The 18,626-nt window shown below is 40.9% G+C and overlaps 1 protein-coding gene across 1 annotated transcript in view; it reads right to left on the reverse strand.

Annotated features, from left to right (window-relative positions):
* The window catches only part of LOC147732932 (von Willebrand factor D and EGF domain-containing protein-like), a 1,979,930-nt gene that overhangs the window by 762,877 nt on the left and 1,198,427 nt on the right, over positions 1-18,626 (reverse strand). The gene's annotated exons all lie outside the window — the stretch shown is intronic.

Here is an 18,626-nt window from a genome sequence, read left to right on the forward strand (position 1 = left end):
ATATTTCTGAAGCCACGGCGTGGACCTGAGTGGCTTCATAAATTTGGAGTAACGCAATGCAGCGCAAATCACTGCGTTGCATTACTATGCCCTGGGAAGGCATTCCATGAGCGTTGCGTGGGTGTTCCCACTCAACTGCCATGGTTTTTGACGCATTGCGAGACCTACCAAAAGTGGGAGACCTGAGAATAGACCAAAACGATACTCCTTCTCAGGGGAGGTGTAACCAGGAGAAATATCTTTATTTCCCATGCTACTTTCTCTTTATATGTGTGCTGCATTCTGTTATTCTTCAGCACACATAGAAAGAGGAATATGATTCTTAGGCTGTTTTTGTTCAGGAAGGTCTTCCTTTCTGCAGATAAACAATCCTGCATGTAACGCAGGCACTGTGGTGCAAGGGTGCCTGTGGTAGTGCTTAGCATCCAAAACTGCACCAGCACAGGGACGAAGGCTGAAATGCACCATAATGTTTTAAATGCAGCGCAATCCCGCCCTGTGCTGCATGACATTTTTATAAATATGCTCCAGAGACCAAATTGTATAAACATTTCACTGGTACAGAAAACTTGCAAATTGTCTGCAAAGAAGTTTTGCTCTACTTTATTTACGTCAGCAATTCTTTTGAAAAGGGCAAACAGTAGAAAAATGGAGGATTTGTACTGTGAGCCACATTATAAATCATAAAGTTCACATATTTCATTAAACAATTTTGAATTCATGTCGCAGATTTATCAAACAAAATAATCCACTCCCTGAATAATTTAATGAATGAGAAAAATGTTTTACACTGTTTAATTGTCAGTGGAAACTGTATTAAATCCATTTCCTAACATGTATATTTGTAAAGTGCACATTCACCCAGAAGGGTATCTTGGTGCTGTATAATAGACCCCGCTTTATCCCAGCCACTATTAGACAATTAACAGTTAGTGCAAATGGATTTGCATAATAATTCAGAGAAAGGTTTCTGTAATAATGAGTGAAATTGTACATATCATGAACAGGTTAAAAATGTTGTTCTATTATTGATTAATCTTTCAACAAACCTGTTATCCTTTGGGTGGTTTTCCGTCAAACTTTTTGTCTTCCTCCCTTCACTTTTTTCAGAAATTCTTTCGTTGTTAGCCTCAGGACTCGGTTTACTTTACCACTGCTAACCAGTTTTAAAATGCTTACGGTCTCTGCCCTCAACAAGGTAAAATTGGCTTAAACCTGATTATATTATTTGATTTACTTATAAGTCCCTTGTTGGTGTGCCATATACCCAGGGCCTGTAAATTAAATGCTTTTGGTATGCTATATAGCTATGGCCTGTAAATTAAATGCCTATTAGTTGATCTGCAGCACTCATTGTGTCACCCACTTAAGTAGCCCCTTAAACCATCTACCAGGCCAGTTATTGCAGCCTGAATGCAGTTTTAAACTCTCAATTCGACCTGGTAATATAACTCCCTTGCCAAGCCCTAAAGGCACCTTTTATTGCATAAATATCACCCCTCAGGTAGATTCTAGTTATCCCATAGGGCAGTGTACATTGTAGTTAAAATGTTGGACATATACTTTTAAGTTTTACATGCCCTGGTAGTGAAAAACCTTTAAACTAATTTCTCACTACTTTAAGGTCTACTTCTCACATAGGATAACATTGGGTTGCCTTCTTCCATTTAATAAGTGCTATCTTTCGTTTGTGAACGGGGAGACTTTTCATGTGAGTAATTCTTTATTTAGATATAAAAACATATCTTTAAGAGATTGTACAAATCACATTATGTACAGTTTTATAAATAAAAAATGATAAAAGAATAAAATGTAACCGTAAGCATGCTAGTTAAAACATTTCAATTCATAGATTGGCCCACCCGGGCATTGCACGTTCTGTTAAAGAGCATGTTCGATCTTGACACTCGGCAGTACAGTCTCGGCAATGTCCATTTTATCTAGGGTGCGATAAGCGTGCTGAATGAATTTGGACAAGTTTATGTTTAAGACAGTATTATCTGGAGACAGAGCAGAGAGCCTACAGGTCCGAATTCCGAGCCTGTTCCATTCTGGCTTAAGCAGACACCTGCGTTGGAAATTAAATGAGGAACAGATGCAGAGCACATGCAAGATTGTTTCTGTTGCTAACCCGCATCCTCTGCATGTTGTGTCTTCCGTCTTACGGCGCCCGGTGGGTAAATTTTGGAGAAAGCGCCAATCTCCCATTCTTAGGGCTATCAAGCAGCGCTTTAGATAAAGTGAAAATGTCGAGGAGAGGTAGGCTGCAGGTGTCAATCGATTGTAGGAATTAACTACCGCCCAGGAGTGACTACGTTTCGTGACAAGAGCTTTGTCTAACGCCAGAGATTTCAGTCTTACACATTTTTTGATTATATTTTTAAAAACAGTCTGACTGGGGTTAAGAGCCCAAAGATCAGCAACTGACATTTGATGGGTGTAATTATTCAGAAGGCGCCCAAATGTTCCCCCTGGATTAGTCTTGTTGATTTCTTTCCAGATTAGGGACTCTAGTGTACCTGCTTAATTTATGACACAGCTTAAGGTAAGTACCCACGTTAGAAGCTCCATAGTTGGTTAATCCCAGCTCTAATCTAATCTGGGCCGGGGAAGCAGTGCTCGGTAGATGAAGTACCTTTCTGTAGATTTTGGTTGTGTGTTTGTTTAGGGCAGTATTCATTTTACCTTTAAAGGTCTCTATGCCACAAGAAAGTGTAGGCCCAATTTTTGCTCTAAGGACTTCTAGTAGAGTTTCTTCGATAGCTTGGCCAAGGATACCACTAGGGCCGTAGTTTTAGCTATGATCACACTACCTTGCTTTGAAAAGCTGCCCCTTGCGTCCAAATGGACGCCTAAATATTTGTATGATTGGCCAATCGCAATATTTATTTTATTAATTGACCAACCACCGCCGCTGTAGTGTTTCTTACCAAAAGGGACTATCAGGGTTTTCTCCATGTTAATTTCTAATTGATTGCCAGTCGTATATTGCGATAGTGCAACAAGGAGCCTTTGTAACCCTACTCTAGTGAGGGTAAACAGGGCCAGGTCGTCAGCATATAAAAGATTGCATATTGCCGCGCCTCCTATTTTGGGTGGATGACTTTTCATGTTTGGTGTCTGAGAAATTGTAGTTAAAAACCCTCTCTAATGGTAAAGATGGATTTTAAGTTACAATTTTGGAAATGCCACTTCGAGAAAGTTGGCATTTTCTTGCCCTATTTGACACCTGCAGCCTGCTCCTCTGTAAATGTAAATGTAAATGTACATGTATTTATATAGCGCAAATCGCCCACATCGCAGGCATCTATGCGCTTGCTTAGGGAACCCGTCCTGGCATTCCCCTGTGAGATACCCCGGCAGGGTATCCACAAGGTGAAAGCCAGGCATCCCGCCGCGAGGGGCCGTTGTGGAGATTAAGCAAGCTATTGCCCAGAGTCGCAGAGTGTGAACCCGTGAGTCGAGTAGGCACCGGAGCGAGAATTATCGAGTCCGTGGAATTATTGAGCCCAATCCCCGTCGAGGCGGGGAATTGAACCCTGGTCCAGGGCTGATCTCAGCTTCCGGGTCCGCCGCCTCTAACCCCTGAGCCACACTTCTCCACCTCTGTCACATGTATGGGTGTATCTGACAGTTAGAATTTGTTTATTCCTCCCAGACAACCACACAATAGAGGGGTTAGGTGTACCTGGATGTGCCATCAATTGGCAAGATGGTGGGGTGGAGCATGTCTCAGCCCTACTTGCAACTGAATAGGCAGTGCTGTGCCTTCATACAAATGACATGCCACCCCTGCATTGTTCATGCAACCAGCTTGGAGCCATGGCAGGGGAGTCAGGAAACTTCAAACACTTCAAAGGGAATTATTTAAAAACTTTTTCAACTTCAAAGAAGGAAATATGTATAAAGAGAGGACCCTCAGACCCACTCTTCAGTACCCTCCTGAACCTATGGATGATACAGTAGAAGTACTGCTGTGCTGCTTTGCTGTAAGAAGGGCTTCCACTCTGCTAGCCCGCTGCTCTGTAGCCTGTTGCCTAGCTTGCTGAGAAGGAAGACCAGACCTCCAGCCTTAATCCCGGGGTGAAGTGGCTTCAAGAGCCAGCAGACTGACCAGAGGCTACCCACATCTGCCCAGTTTACCTGCTGCCTGGACCGGCCTGAGCCCTGCTGGACTCTGCTGTAGTGAGTTCCAGACTCCCAATAGGTACCGCTCTGACCTGGACATTTTGGATGGCCTCAGTTGAGTTTCCCTCTCAAGAAAAGAAGAAATTCAGAGGTTTTGGGCTCTTTGCAAACATAACGGGCATGTTATTGCCAATATTTTGCCACCTGCCAATGCAAAGTTCCAGCGACTCTGACTTTCTCTGCCACCGCCAACCACACCCAGCACTGCGAAATCTGCCCTTCACACTACAGTATCAACTGTATGTGGTGATCGCCAATGCCTAGCTCCAGCAATGACCACCCATGAAGCCTGAGAGGATCTGCTCTATACAGTGATAACTGTCCGTGTTGTCCAGCCTGCTCTTTACTCTACATTGACGACAATCCGCAATGCTCTCCTTGCTCCTCGTAGCCCCTTCTACCATGAACGGAACTCTTCACGCTGGACTTTGAAGGTGACTCATTCAGCAGGACTAACCCGGTTACTGTATCTAGCATGTGCTCCATCCCAGTTGGTCTGAACCTGTGACTTTTACACAGTCTCGCACCACCCAATAACCCCGAGCGGCACTTTGCATTGTTTGTGCTATTAGGCGCTTTACATACCTGAAATCTTCCAATTACATATCTCCGGCTCCACTGATTGGATTTTTGTACTTTACATATTACTCTATTTTTCTGAATTGAAGTGTGATTTTACTTGTCTTGTGTTTTAGCTTCATTGCTCTTTGTTTGCTGCATAAATACTTTACACGCTGCCTCTAATTTAAGCCTGACTACCTTTGTGCCCAGCTACCAAGAAGTTTAATATTTAGTGGTTCACCCTGAGAAGAATTGTGGCTGTTCCCTAAACAAGGGGTCATCCCTTCAATCAACAACCCAATTTCTCATATGCATGAATCCAGCAGCACTAAAGATTTGAAGGACATTAGTGACAGTGATTTGGATGAAAAGAACTTAAGAACATTTTATTTAATTTAGTTATGCTAATTCCTCAATCTGATATAGCAAAAATTAAATCATGTAATGAATTCCATTGTGGGATTTTTGTGATAAACTGAGGAGTCTGCGTTATAAAAAATATGCTTACAAACCAGGTTTCAGAAATTCATTTTTTCAAATATGTGAAAAAATAAAAAGGTAACTTAAATCGTTTCAATATATGAGTTTATCTCTATTTGAAGGAGGTGCCCATATACGTTTATGAGTGAATCGTATTGATTTGAAAGAAAATTATTATCAATCAATATTAGAGAACAGACTGTAAATCATAAAAGTCCCTCAGATAAGCAGAAGTTGTGGTCTCTAATTCCTTGGTGGAGGACCAGCTCCCATATCAGATATATCACTGCCTTTATTCTCATCACCAGTATGGCAATGCTCTGAAGGCAGAGCAGTTTACCAATCATTGTCGTTTAGGCCCTCTTCAACAACGTTTTTTTCTAACTCCAAAAGCGGGAGACTGTTACTGAAAGAAAAAACAATAGCTCTGACAAGCAGGACGTTTATTTTCTGCAAGTTGGGGATCATTGCTTACTACACCTTCTGGGAACTGCTGTGACTTTCAAGCCTTTGCGATGAGAGGCATCCATCAGTATAAGTTGTGGACCCATTGTCACGGAGGAGTAAGACACTTGTTGGTGGAAACCATGTGTTTCCCAACTTTAATAATATGGGTTTAAGCAAATTTGACAGGGAGATGAGTCATCAATTTATGGTGGTTACCGGCTACAGCGACCTCTAAATGCCCAGCCATACCTTAAAATGCACAATTAATTGGTGTCACTTGATCATACTAAGGGCCTCATTAGGATGACGGGCGGACTTTGTCCGCCCGCCACCCTATCGGTATTCTGGACCGCCAGCCATAAGGGCGGGGGTCCCATTGGGGGAATTAGGATGTGCCCGCCACAGTGGGCACATCCTTCATTTTTAGCATTGTGGCGGGCGGTGCACTCTGCGCCGCCCGCCACATTGCTAAAAATGCATTTTCGCATTTGCATATACAAAGCGGTGCCTGCTGCTTTGTACATGCAAATGAAGGGGGGTACCATAGGTACCCCCCCTGTGCACCCCCACCTCGGCCTTCACTAGGGGGGGCCACAGGGGCCCCCCAAAGCAAAGACCGCCTGCCAAAAGGCACCTATTAGCAAGCATCAAAATATGGCTGGCGGTGTCTGATAGACACCGCCACCATATGAACCCTTTTCTGCCCCTGCCGCAAGGCGACCGGGGCGGTAAGGTTGCGGGCGGTGTTTGCCCCTGCTGCGGTCCCCCCGCCATTGTAATGTGGCGGGGGAAAGGGTGGCAGGCGGGCATTCCTGTCGGGCGGATCGTCACCACCACCATGGCGGTGGCGATCCACCCGACATGGTAATGACCCCCTAAGTATATAATTTAGAGTAAAATGCATATGTTCTGAATTTGTTCAAGGGTGAGATGAAATGGTATGAAAAAACAGCATAAATATAGATTAGAAATAATAAAATTATTCGCAAATCCTGGTGTCTAATCCATTTTTTCAGGCATCTACCAAAAGAGGTGGGTAAAGGTGGGTGGCATTCTGATGCCATAAAACACAGTATACTATGTAAGCAATCAGTCTTTGCCGAATCACGGAAGCGGCTGTCACAAATGCACTGTCAGGAGAGTGCCGGCCCAGAGAATGCCATGTAGATCGGGAGCATATTGGAAATCAGGAGAAGAGAGGGGAAGACTGTGGGAGGATTTCAGGTGTCAGTTCTCCATTTTTTCTATGAGGGGACATCAGTTACTGAGGGTAGTACACTAGGTATTTTTAGAAATATTTTTGCAAGGTATTAATAAGCATATTGTCAATGAATAAGAAATTCCCATGATAAATGTAAAATTGATAAAGTAAACGCACAGATTGACTTTAGCACATACAAATAGACACCACTGGAATTATTCACACATACAATGGTAGGATCACTGGTCTCAGTCAGACTGCAAAAATCAATAAGTCTTGTAACATTTATTGTATGTACAATGTTGAAGACAGGACTCCTCATAACATACTAGTCCTGTATACAGTATCACAGTGTCCACAGGCCAGACCTTTCAGCATATGGTGTATTAGGCTGAAGAGCTATGTGCAATGGGGTTAAGCTGCCTGTAGACAGTTGGATGCTCGACCTGGCTAAAAACCATAACCTTGGACAACCCCAGCTACTCAGAGGATATGGGCAACCAGCTTTAGACTAGGTTTAGGGTTTTGCATCAGTTCAGGCACTGGTACTAACCTCTGTAGCACCCAGAAGAAGGCTATGTCCAGTCAGGGTAGGTTGCTGCAGGGAGATTGGGCATCGGGCATGAATGCTTCGTTGTGGTGGATAGGACACAGACAAATGTTGCTCATCTGTTAACCCTAACTGTGTACAATCCAAGCTTTTTCACAATTTGGGTAAGCTGCCCACTTTGAGATACGCTTTCATCTCCACTGTAGGTGAGTTATAGGCCCAAAACTCTCTGACTAACTGACTGTAACTTGAGAACAGAAATTCAGCTGTCATTGAAGGACTCAGAGACTCTGTACCTGAGTGGTTACAAATCAAAATGTAAAATCAATCAAATTCACCAGCTATCGTTACATAAACTAACCATACATTGCACCCCATCATGCACTGCTTATGACGTCTGATATAACATGACTTATGAAAGGTTAAATGACATAATATGAACATTCGAAATGCAATCCAGACCTAGTGTTATCTCAGCATTGGGAGCAATAGATTCAACAGTTTCTAATTTCATAAACTAGAATATTATTTTTAAGAAAGCAACAATATTTTCATCTCAAACTCTCTATTCTTAAATACCGATTTACTACAATGACATTAAAGATGACATAGTCAGTGGCAAATCCTATAAAGTCTGGCGTCATTATAGTTCTCATAACTAAGGGGCCAATTATGATCTCAGTAAGAAAGCCCTCCGTATGGCTTGGATCCGGAGGACTTTCTGAGCAAAACGAGCTCTGGGAGTCCGAACGAGCGGGTATGATGCATCCGTATGCTTGCGGACTCGGTTTGCTCGGACTCCCTTTGAACTCTATGGGAGACTGTGTACAGACGCATACACAGACTCCCATAGCATAAAGGGGTGGGTGGCGAAAAGCATACACCCTGTGGCGGGCACCCCTTGGTGCTCGCCACACTGTGCATGGTTGGATCAGGGGGAACGATGGGCGTGACAGCGGCCCCCAAACTACGATTCCGACAGCTGTTTTGTCTCGCTTAGACCCAGTCAATGCGGCTGTTGGAATCGTGCATCGTACTCGCTTGGTGGAGTTAGGCTCCATTGCGCAGCGCGATTCGACTCCGAACGATTGTGTACGATTCGGTGGGAAATAAGGGCTATGAATTGGATCTGTGTAAGCCAAATCCGTTTCGGAGGCATTTCGATCGACATCGTAATCAGCCCCTAAGGCTGGGGGCTTAACTAAAATCAGACATTATATCATTGAAAACAAATTGAAATAAGCCACAGAGATGTAACTAAGTTGTATAACTTATAATGCAGATGTGAGCAGGCCCAGATTATAAAATGAAAAGTGTACACTAACTATCCTACCACTATCCATTTCAAAATTAATATATCCCACGGGCAGGGTAGCTGGCTGGTGTTGATGATTTTGCATGTTTCTCCTCAAGAAGAGGTTTACAGTTGCTTTACAATGGCTTCCATCTCATCCACCTGCCAAGTGTAGGATCTGTTGATGGTGGCAATGGATTACAACAGTCACTATATGAGTGGAGGCAGGCAGATGTAATTTGAGTGATAGAAAGAGAGACAATGCATTCAACACTCCCATAAACAGTGCAAATCTCTTAGATGCGTGTTAAATCAACATTTTCACTATTCCTTGTCAGCATTGCTTATTATAAGAAACAAATTAGTCTGCATAATAGCAGTGTAACTGCACTCTGTGGGCCCAATTTTACAAAGATAAACTGAGACAAAAGTCTAACTTAACCACATTCGGTATTCACAAAGGGCATTTACTACTCATAAATGCACTTTGTGAATGCCAAGAGGTAAACTTTACAACTTTTGGTATTCACAAAGTGCATTTTCGAGTAATAAATGACCTTTGTGAAAACAGAAAGTCGTAAAGTTAGACTTCCGTCTCAGTTTACCATTGTTAATCGGGACCTGGGTTTGTTCATAATTTGAGTGAAGCTGAACGGCAGAGCAGAAACTCTATGGAGTTTTTCTTACAGAAGACCTGTTGAAAAGTATAGGACAATACCTAAGAGTCAAAGAAAATGGGGTATGCAAGTGCTCTGAGTGAGAAGCCCATACTAGTGTAAGTACCATAAATTAAAGGCTAAATTAGACTACTCCCAGACAACTAGCTGCATGTATACAAAAAGATTAATTGCCTAAACATAAAAAAGCAAGGTTGGCTATGAACAGCATTCCACCAAATTAATTAGTTTGAATTCATCACTTGAGTGCTAGGTAGACATAATAAAAAAGACCTATTTCTGGTCTCTAGTGGTACCTCTCTTTTAGCATGAAAACAGGTGGTCAAAACTAGACCTCTTCCTGGTTGTTGGGGAACAGACATGTATTTATTTCTCCTTACAGCAGACAGATTTTTCAAACATTTGTTTCCCAGAATGACTAAGGCTTTGCACCATCACAAAGTGATAGAAAGTGACACAAAGCAACACATTTGCATTTATGGAAAGGAGCCCTTTTCTCACTACAAAAGGTGTGACTTTGAGTCACTTGCCCTCAAGTGGGTTTTACTGGGCCTATATTTTCTCAAACTGGTGCAGACACCATATCCTTCAACACAAAGCTCCATCTATGACGATAACAAAACCATGCTTTGTGCCAAATATTAATATTACTGGCTCTTTAACACCTTGGCTGCTAGGCGTTTTCCCGTCCTGTGCTGTGATTTTGTGGCACCCATTGTTTCATGACGAGCTCAGCTCGTCATCAGCACAGCTCACCCGTGCATCATGACGAGCTGAGCTCGTCATGAGCATCGAAAGGGTTAAGATAGGATTTTTTTAAAACATTTCCAAAATACCTAGATGTGTGAAAAGTGCACAGCACACATTAAATGAATGGGTCCCTTCTAAGTTTATCTAAGAGTAGGAATTTGTACTGAAAGTTTCATGCTTCCAGTGCAAATTCTATGCCACAAAATGCACAGCTGTGCATCATAAGGCAAGACAGCCTAATTACAGTGCCAAGAAAAACTAAAATGAAATGATGGACTGAGCGTTGACAATACAAGCACTCACCCCCAGTCACCTGATCTGAGTTTAGTCCATCACCGTTCTTTAGCCCACTCTGCCACCCCAGTTCAGACATGTCCATATGCAAATCAGTCTGACCCTGTGCCTCATGGGAACAGTCCAGCCCGAACTGCCAAGCCATGCCTTCCCTGGACCGGAAAAAAGCTACTGAGGACCAGTTTCTGGAATTTCAGCCGTCTTCAGCCCGGCTTGCTTAAATCCAGTGGCAAAGTGAGCAAGGGACTCACGTCTGACCATACCCTGCCAACTTATGGCGAACAAAGAAAAACCAAAGGAAATGATGGACGGAGCGATGACAATACAAGCACTCAGCCCCAGTCAACTTATCTGGGATTAATCCATCACCGTTCTTTAGCCCACTCTGCCACCCCAGTTCAGACATGGCCAAGGCTGATTTGCATATGGCCATGTCTGAACTGGGGTGGTGTAGAGTGCAAACAAACAATGGATTTGTCCCAGATCTCTGTACTGGGGTGAATGTATGACGTTGTTCTGCATTCTGTCCATCAATTCTTGTTTTGCATTAATTACAGTGCCAGCACAGGGGATGACAGCAACTTCAGCACCATCTTAGTAGATATGCTGTGCCGTATCCATGTGCAATGCATTGCAGAAAATGTGGTTGCTGCACCGTGTTGCATAACGTAGTAGTAAGTCTGCCTCTAGAAAGTCAAGGTAAGCTGAGAGCTCTCTCAAGAACCAAAAGATGACAAACTGAGTGACGTTTGTTGACATTCAGTCTACTCTAGTCCAGACAAATACTACTCCCACACACATGAAAGAGTGTTTCCAGACACAAATACTGAAAACAAAACAAGCTTTTTTAAACTCCTCCCATACACCACATCATTGACTTAGCATTTGATAATTATCTGAATCGGCGGTTTTCAAGCCAGTGTGGCATGTGTGCCTCATTTTCCATGGAAGCCACACGTAAACCTTGCAGTTCTCTCAATCTTCAATGAGAGTCAAGAAGTGGGATTAAAGACTAGACATCGATGCCATCTAATTGTTTCAGAAAATGGCAGCGTCTATTACAAAAGCATTTACTAATTCCCTGCTGCGGTCCGTGCAGGTAACAGCGGTGGGGCCGGGTAAGGGAGGATTTTGAGAGATGATGCCAAGGGAAAATTAAATGAATAATTAATTTTCCCTCAGCATCATCCCTTGTAATCCCCCCTTACCCGGTTCCACCACCCCACTGCTGTTACCTACACGGACCACAGCTGATGATTGCTAATTTTATGGTTGACCTAAAGTAGTAAATGGTTGTCTTTGTTTGTTACCAAGCCAAAATGAAAGTGCTTGATTATCTTTCAGTGTCATGCACATTTAGTAGATACATCCATAGGCCTGATTTACAAAGGTAACTTACACTTTTGAGAAAATATACACTTTCGAGCAACTTTACTACTTTTTGGTACTCACAAACTCCAAGTTACTAAAAAAAAAAGTTTTAAAATAGTTAAAAATATAAATGAATGCTATAAAAAAGAGTACATATTTATGATTTCATTGTAAATAATAACTCATTTTGAATATTTTGACATCCAGAAAAATAAATGTATTTTAATATACTTGTTTTTGGTATAATTAAACATATAAGTACAATTGATTTATATTAAGTTTTAAAATAAGAATATTTTTAATATGTATTTGTATTTAAGGATTTTAAATACTTTACAATAATTCATATGGAGTTTTATTTTAAGTCCCTACCTCCATTTTTTCAATGGAACCATGTTGTGGTAACAGTATTGGCTATTTGCAGTGCGTGACTGAGTTTAGGAACACAGAAAAGTAGTAAACCTACTCAAAAGAGTAAAAATATTCAAAGGTACAGTTTGTGAATCAGATCCATTGACTCTGTGCAAATGTAATACATTTGTTTTTTGTTTTTTAGGGTTGATAACCCTTCTCAAGCAGTAAAAACCACAAACCACAAAAAAGTCGCACAATTAACCTCTACTTAACTCTCCAGTAGTTTGGAGCAAAACAAGTCAGGCTTAATTTAAAGGCACTATGTTAAGTATTTATGCAGAAAACAATAGAAACTTGGGAGCATATTATCAAGAACGGCGTTACAATTATCGCAGCTTTAGCAGCAGGGAACTGCAGCTAAAGAGGCGATAATGGGCTTGATAATATGCCCTTGAGAATTCCCATAGAAGCCGATGTTCTGAGTGAACTTCTGACTTAAAATAACAAAAGCTAGCCCTTCGTCAATCCAAGAGGAAATGGAGAATTCTCTATTCTGCTGATAAAAGAGAGATCTACCTAGCCCAACTCAAGGGGTATTAAAAAGTCCATCTCTACTACTAAGGCTATTTACTTCTGTTAAAAAAATCCTGAGTTCCACCAAAAGGTCTAAAGAAATATTTTCTATGGTTAACAAATTGTCCAACCTTGACAGAGTCACAGTAAAACCTAAACCTTCTCAAACACTCTCAACATTCTCTAAATATGCTTTTCATCGACAAAATTGCAATGATAAAGGCCAGTATCCCTCTCATCTCCACCCCTGAGGCACCACCATTAATGCTGGAAAGCTCTTGCGCTCTTGATCAGTTCTCGACAATAGACAGTCAGACTTTTTCAGACCTTCTTTCCTTTTTTTAATTTTTTTTTATTTTATTGTTTTTATACAGCAAAGCTGCGAGAAAATACACATCACTCAATTCACATTTCCATCATCTCTCACATGAAAAGGAATTAAAAAGAGAAAAAAGGAAATACAATACAAATATATTTACATCCAAACGAAAACTCATTATTCAGAATAATCCCTAAACGCACTCCAAATTTTTGTACCCAGTCTTTTTTTCTGCAGTCCTTTAATTGAGAATAAACTCCACTCAAGATTATATAGACTCAACATTTTAGCACGCCACTGATGAAAGTCCGGTGGTTTTTCCTTTAGCCACTCTGTAGCTATGCACAGGCGTGCAACTGTCATTGCAAAAAAAATGAAATGGCGATATTGGAAAAGTGGTTCCGATGAGTTGTCTTTTGGGATTTTACCTAATAACAACATTGCTGGAGTGATAACAACCATTATTTTAATCACCAAAGATAAAAACTGTTCAAGATCTCCAATATAGCCCTGGAGCTTAACACAGTTATAAAAAATAAGTATCGCCCCAGCATCATTTTCCCCACACTGGAAGCATTTGCCTTCATTTCCGCCTCCCCATTTTGCCATTCTTTTAGGAGTATTGTATAAATCATATACAGTTTTAAAGAACTGAGCTTTCAAGTTTGCGGACATTAAGGCCTCCTTTGATAGTGTTAAAAGGTCTTCCACTTCTATCTTTAAATCTCCTAAAGAGTCTCTCCATTTTAACTTAACTTTTTCCATATCATTATTCTTAACTGATAACAAGAATTGATATATCACTCCGATTTTTACAGATCTCCGAATTCCTTCAATAACTTTATTTTGATTTATGTTCCCTCCTCGTCGATTTAGATAATCGCGAATTTGTAAATATTTAAAAAAGTAACATCTAGGCAGCAAATATTTATTTATCCTTTATCTCATCAAAAGATTTACAAATCCCATCCTCATTTACCATATCGCCTAAGAACCTGATTCCTTTCTGTTGCCATATTGAAGTCATTACATCGGAGAAAATTCCAGGTAAAATCCTATGTGCGTTAAGAGGGGTGTAATACGATACTCTTCCTAACCCATTGTTTTTATGAACCATTTCCAAACCTTAAATGCACCTAGGGTTACCTTAAACCTTGTCCGTTTGTAGTAGCTCCCATCAATCTCTTTAACTAAAGAGTGCTTTGCAAATGCCCCTAACTGAATATCAAAAATGTTCGGGCATTAGCCACCTCACTTCCTTGCTCTCCAGTGATCAAAACCCTCATCTTTAACACCTTGGCTGCTAGCGATATTTTCCTTCTGCGCTGCATTCCCAGATTCCCCATTGTTCATGACGAGCCTAGCTCGTCATCAGCACAGCTCAACTGTGCATCATGACGAGCTCAGCTCGTCATGAGCATCGAAGGGGTTAACAAAAAACAAGTTACATAATATAAAAAAAAATCTGGTACCCCCATTCCTCCCCTTAAGTACGGTAAAGTCATATAATTCACTGCCCTTCTGGGTCTCCATATAAATTTCCCACACCTAGATTGCAATGCCTGTATTTTATCTTTAGTGATTTCTAAAGGTATGGACCTGAATAGGCATAAAACTTTTGGTAATATATTCATTTTTATGACATTTGATCGACCGATAATAATTAAGTATAGCCGCTCCCACCTATCCAAAGATAACTTAATTTTAGCCATCAGCGTATTCCAATTTACTTGAACGAGTTCCGTCATGTTTTCCCTTATTAAGATACCTAGATACATTACTTCTTTTACCACCCTACGATCTTGCCATGTTACAGTCTCAGAGCAGAGAATTTGAGTTTTTGCCTCATTCAATTTATATCCAGTGATTGTCCCAAAAACCTTCGCCAGCCGCTCGATTTCTTTTATTGCAGTTTCGGGGTTAGTAGTTACCACTGCGATATCGTCGGCGTAGGTATAAACCGAAAAATGATAATCTTGGACTTTATAAGGTGGAACCAGAGTGTTCCGACTTAATAACTCTATAAAAGGATTAATGTAAAGGGCAAACAGAAGAGGGGAGCAAGGGCATCCTTGTTGAGTACCGCGTGTAATTTTAACAGTATCCGAGAGTAAACCATTAGCTGATATCTTTGCCATAGGGTGTAGATATAAAGATTGAATTGAGTGAATACATTTTTGACCAAACCCCATTTCTCTCATTAATTTCCACAGATATCCCCATTACACACGGTCAAACACTTTTCTGCTTCAAGCAGAATCAGCGCTAGATCGTTCCTTTTCACAGAGGCTATATCAAATAGAGAGATAACTTTATTAACATGCTCAACCGTCCCCCTTCTAGGAATAAAGCCATGTTGATGGTATGATACTAAGGAGGTCATGCATTGGGTCAACCTATTGGCCAATATTTTAGAATATATTTTATTATCTACATTTATTAATGATATCGGTCGATAAGAACCTACTAACTTGGGTGATTTACCCTTCTTACAAAAAACTGCTATGGTGGCTTCGGCCCACGATTTTGGTGGATACCCAAGCTGAGGCATCTCGCATAACTTTTAATAGCTCCTCTTTAATATCTTGATAAAATTGTACATAGACCTCACTAAGTATCCTATCAGGACCTGCGGCTTTTCCATTTGCGAGGCTTTTCACTGCTTTTTCCAACTCTTCCTCTGTAATTTTGTCTTCTAGCCACTGTGCCTCTATAGGGTCTATCCGTTTTAAACCCTCTTCTAACATTACCACCCAATCTGATCCATCGCCATCAGGTCCTTTCTGTTGGTCATATAACTCTGAGTAAAATTGTTGAAAAATCTTAAGTATTTCTTGTGGGTCCGAATGAGCCACCCCAGCAGAATCCATCATTTGAACAATGTTTCTAGTTGATTCTTTTATTCGTAATTGGGCTGCTAATTTTTTCCCAATTGCCTCACCATATTCATATTTTTCCATCTTAGATGTAAGAAATCTCCTTGCATTTTCTACGGACCAAAATCCTAGCACGTTCGCTCTATCCTTTGCCACGGTGTCCTCTAATGTAGTTAAATCGCTCCCCCCATTAACTATCCCATGCATCAATAATGTTTCAGATTGACTTAGTTGCAGATATAATCTATCTAACTCCTGTCTCGCCTTCCTTTGATTCTTACAAGAAAAACTGATACATTCTCCCCGAAATCCAGCTTTAAAAGTATCCCAAATTATGGCCTGCGAGGTAGATCCCTTGTTTTCTTCAAAAAATAATTTAATCCACTTCCTTATGTGAGTCCTAAAGTCACTATTAACTACCAGCTTCCTATCAAATGTAAAATTAAATTGTCTAGATTTCATTAACGCCATGCCTATCGCCAATACTATCGGAGAATGATCTGATGAAATCCTGGGATATACAGTAATTATTGCTCCTTGTATTACAGAAACAGGGGCAAAAAAATAATCGAGTCTAACCAGTTTTTTGTGGGGATAGGAATAAAACGTATATCCTCTGTCCTGTGGTCTTATATACCCCCGGACATCCACTAACCCATGGTCCTGCACTAGGTTTGTTAATGCCTTATATACTTTTGGCTTACGGCCCTTATACTTGGCAAACCCATCTTTCAAAGAGCTATTAGTCAAATTGATATTCATATCCCCACAAATCAAAACAGGCTGAGGCCAAGTAGCTAATTCCAAATTTATCTCAACGAAAGCTTCTGGATCATCTAGATTAGCACCATAAATATTACATAGCTTCAATTTTTTACCTTCCACATTAAATTCAGCAATTGCCATCTTCCTTTTTTATCAGCCAGTGCTCTACCTGATACTACATTATTACCCTTACACATAATGGCCACACCCCGTATCAAACTAGATTGTCCTGTAGTAGTCACTAATGAAAATCCAAGTTCTTTTAAAACACCTCTATTTGACCAGGGGTTATGAGTTTCCTGCAAACATAATAGATGTGGTGCAATATATCTTAATTCAGCTGCAACTTTCTGTCTTTTTATCACATTGTTTAGCCCTGAAACATTTAAAGAGCAGATTTTTAATCGTTTAGAAGCCATTTATCATATAATTCAGTTCTTCCAGAGTCAATAGAGACATATTCTTCCCCTCCAACCATGGAGGTCCATACAAAAAAAATAAACATAATAAATCATACCAATCAGATATATTGAAGTGCTGGCTACTTAGAACAGCAACAAAATCATAAATGTCATTCTCTATGCGCAGTTTACTTTATTCAAGAACATTTTTTCCCCCTTTTCCCCCCGCACCCCCCCCAGTGTACCTCCCTTGCACCCCCCCCACCAAAGTGTCCCCCCCCCCACCCTTTACTGAGGCTTTAGGACTTATGGTCCTGTTTATGCGAGCTTGCCCCCATCTACCTGTCTTCGCCCGCAAGCATATTATTCACATTAATTTAAACTAAAGATTAAGACTTAAGCGCCTACCAACGGAGAAGGGGCATTTGAAAATAACATAAAACTTGCAAAGAATACCTTGAGTCATAAGCCAATGAAAAAAACAAAACCCAGTATATGCTCATTTCAGTTAAATTACATAATTACATTGTGTCCATAAAGGCCTTAGCTGCCAATGCTGTCATGAAATAATGGGTGCGCTCTCTATACACAACTTTCATTTTAGCAGGGAACATCAAATAGGCTTGAGCCCCCTTAGATTGAAAGTCTGATATAAGTTGTCGAAACTGCCATCTCATATCCATAGTTTGTTTACAAAGATCAGGACGCACAAAAAACTCACAGTCAAGAGCTTTAATCTTCCTATCTGGACGTGCTTTAGTAAATATTTCCTCTCGCGCCAAAAAGCTATTGAATGCCACTAATATGGCTCTTGGTTTTTGGTCGCAGTGATTTGCTCTAGTGTTAAAAGGGAACCGATGTGCTCTTTCCACTTCCCGCTCCCAATCCCATCTTGTGGACTCCGGAAACGACTTTTCAAAAGCTCTATAATGAACCCTCAATGATCTGAGCCCTCCTTTCCTTCTGGAATTATATTGTCCTTATTGGCAAGCTGTGTTGCCAATGCTTTCTTCTGTTGCGTTAGCTCATCTTCCAGCATAGAAATGCGAACTTCAGCTTCGGTTGCTCTCTCCAAAAATTCGGAATGTGACTTGGTCAAGCGTCTAACAGAGTTTTGAAGTTTTTTACATGAGTTCTGGACTCTCAAACTGACCTGCCTATGTTCATCTCTATGCAGCATCATAGTCTTATATATGAGATCAAGTGAGATTTCATCAGTTTGCTCTTCTCCTGAAAAAGACGCTCCCATTATGCAGCCTTTATTTCCTTCCATAATTTCTCCCTCCAGCGTTAAGCGCAGTCTGTGAACTGTGCGGCCATCCACAAACTCAGACCCTTGATCTTCAGCTTCAAAACTACTATGTAAGCTTCCTTCAGCCATGCTCATATGCGTAGCGAATTGCTGCGCAAGATCTTCAGTGGATGACATGGAATGCTCAGACAAAGAATAAAAATCAACTGAGCCTGTGCTCTTTATGTACTTAGCCTGTGTAGAGGTTGAAGTAAAATTTTCATTTAGAGTCAT

This window comes from Lissotriton vulgaris, chromosome 2_1 (genome assembly GCF_964263255.1).
Source record: "Lissotriton vulgaris chromosome 2_1, aLisVul1.2, whole genome shotgun sequence".
NCBI lineage: Eukaryota > Metazoa > Chordata > Amphibia > Caudata > Salamandridae > Lissotriton > Lissotriton vulgaris.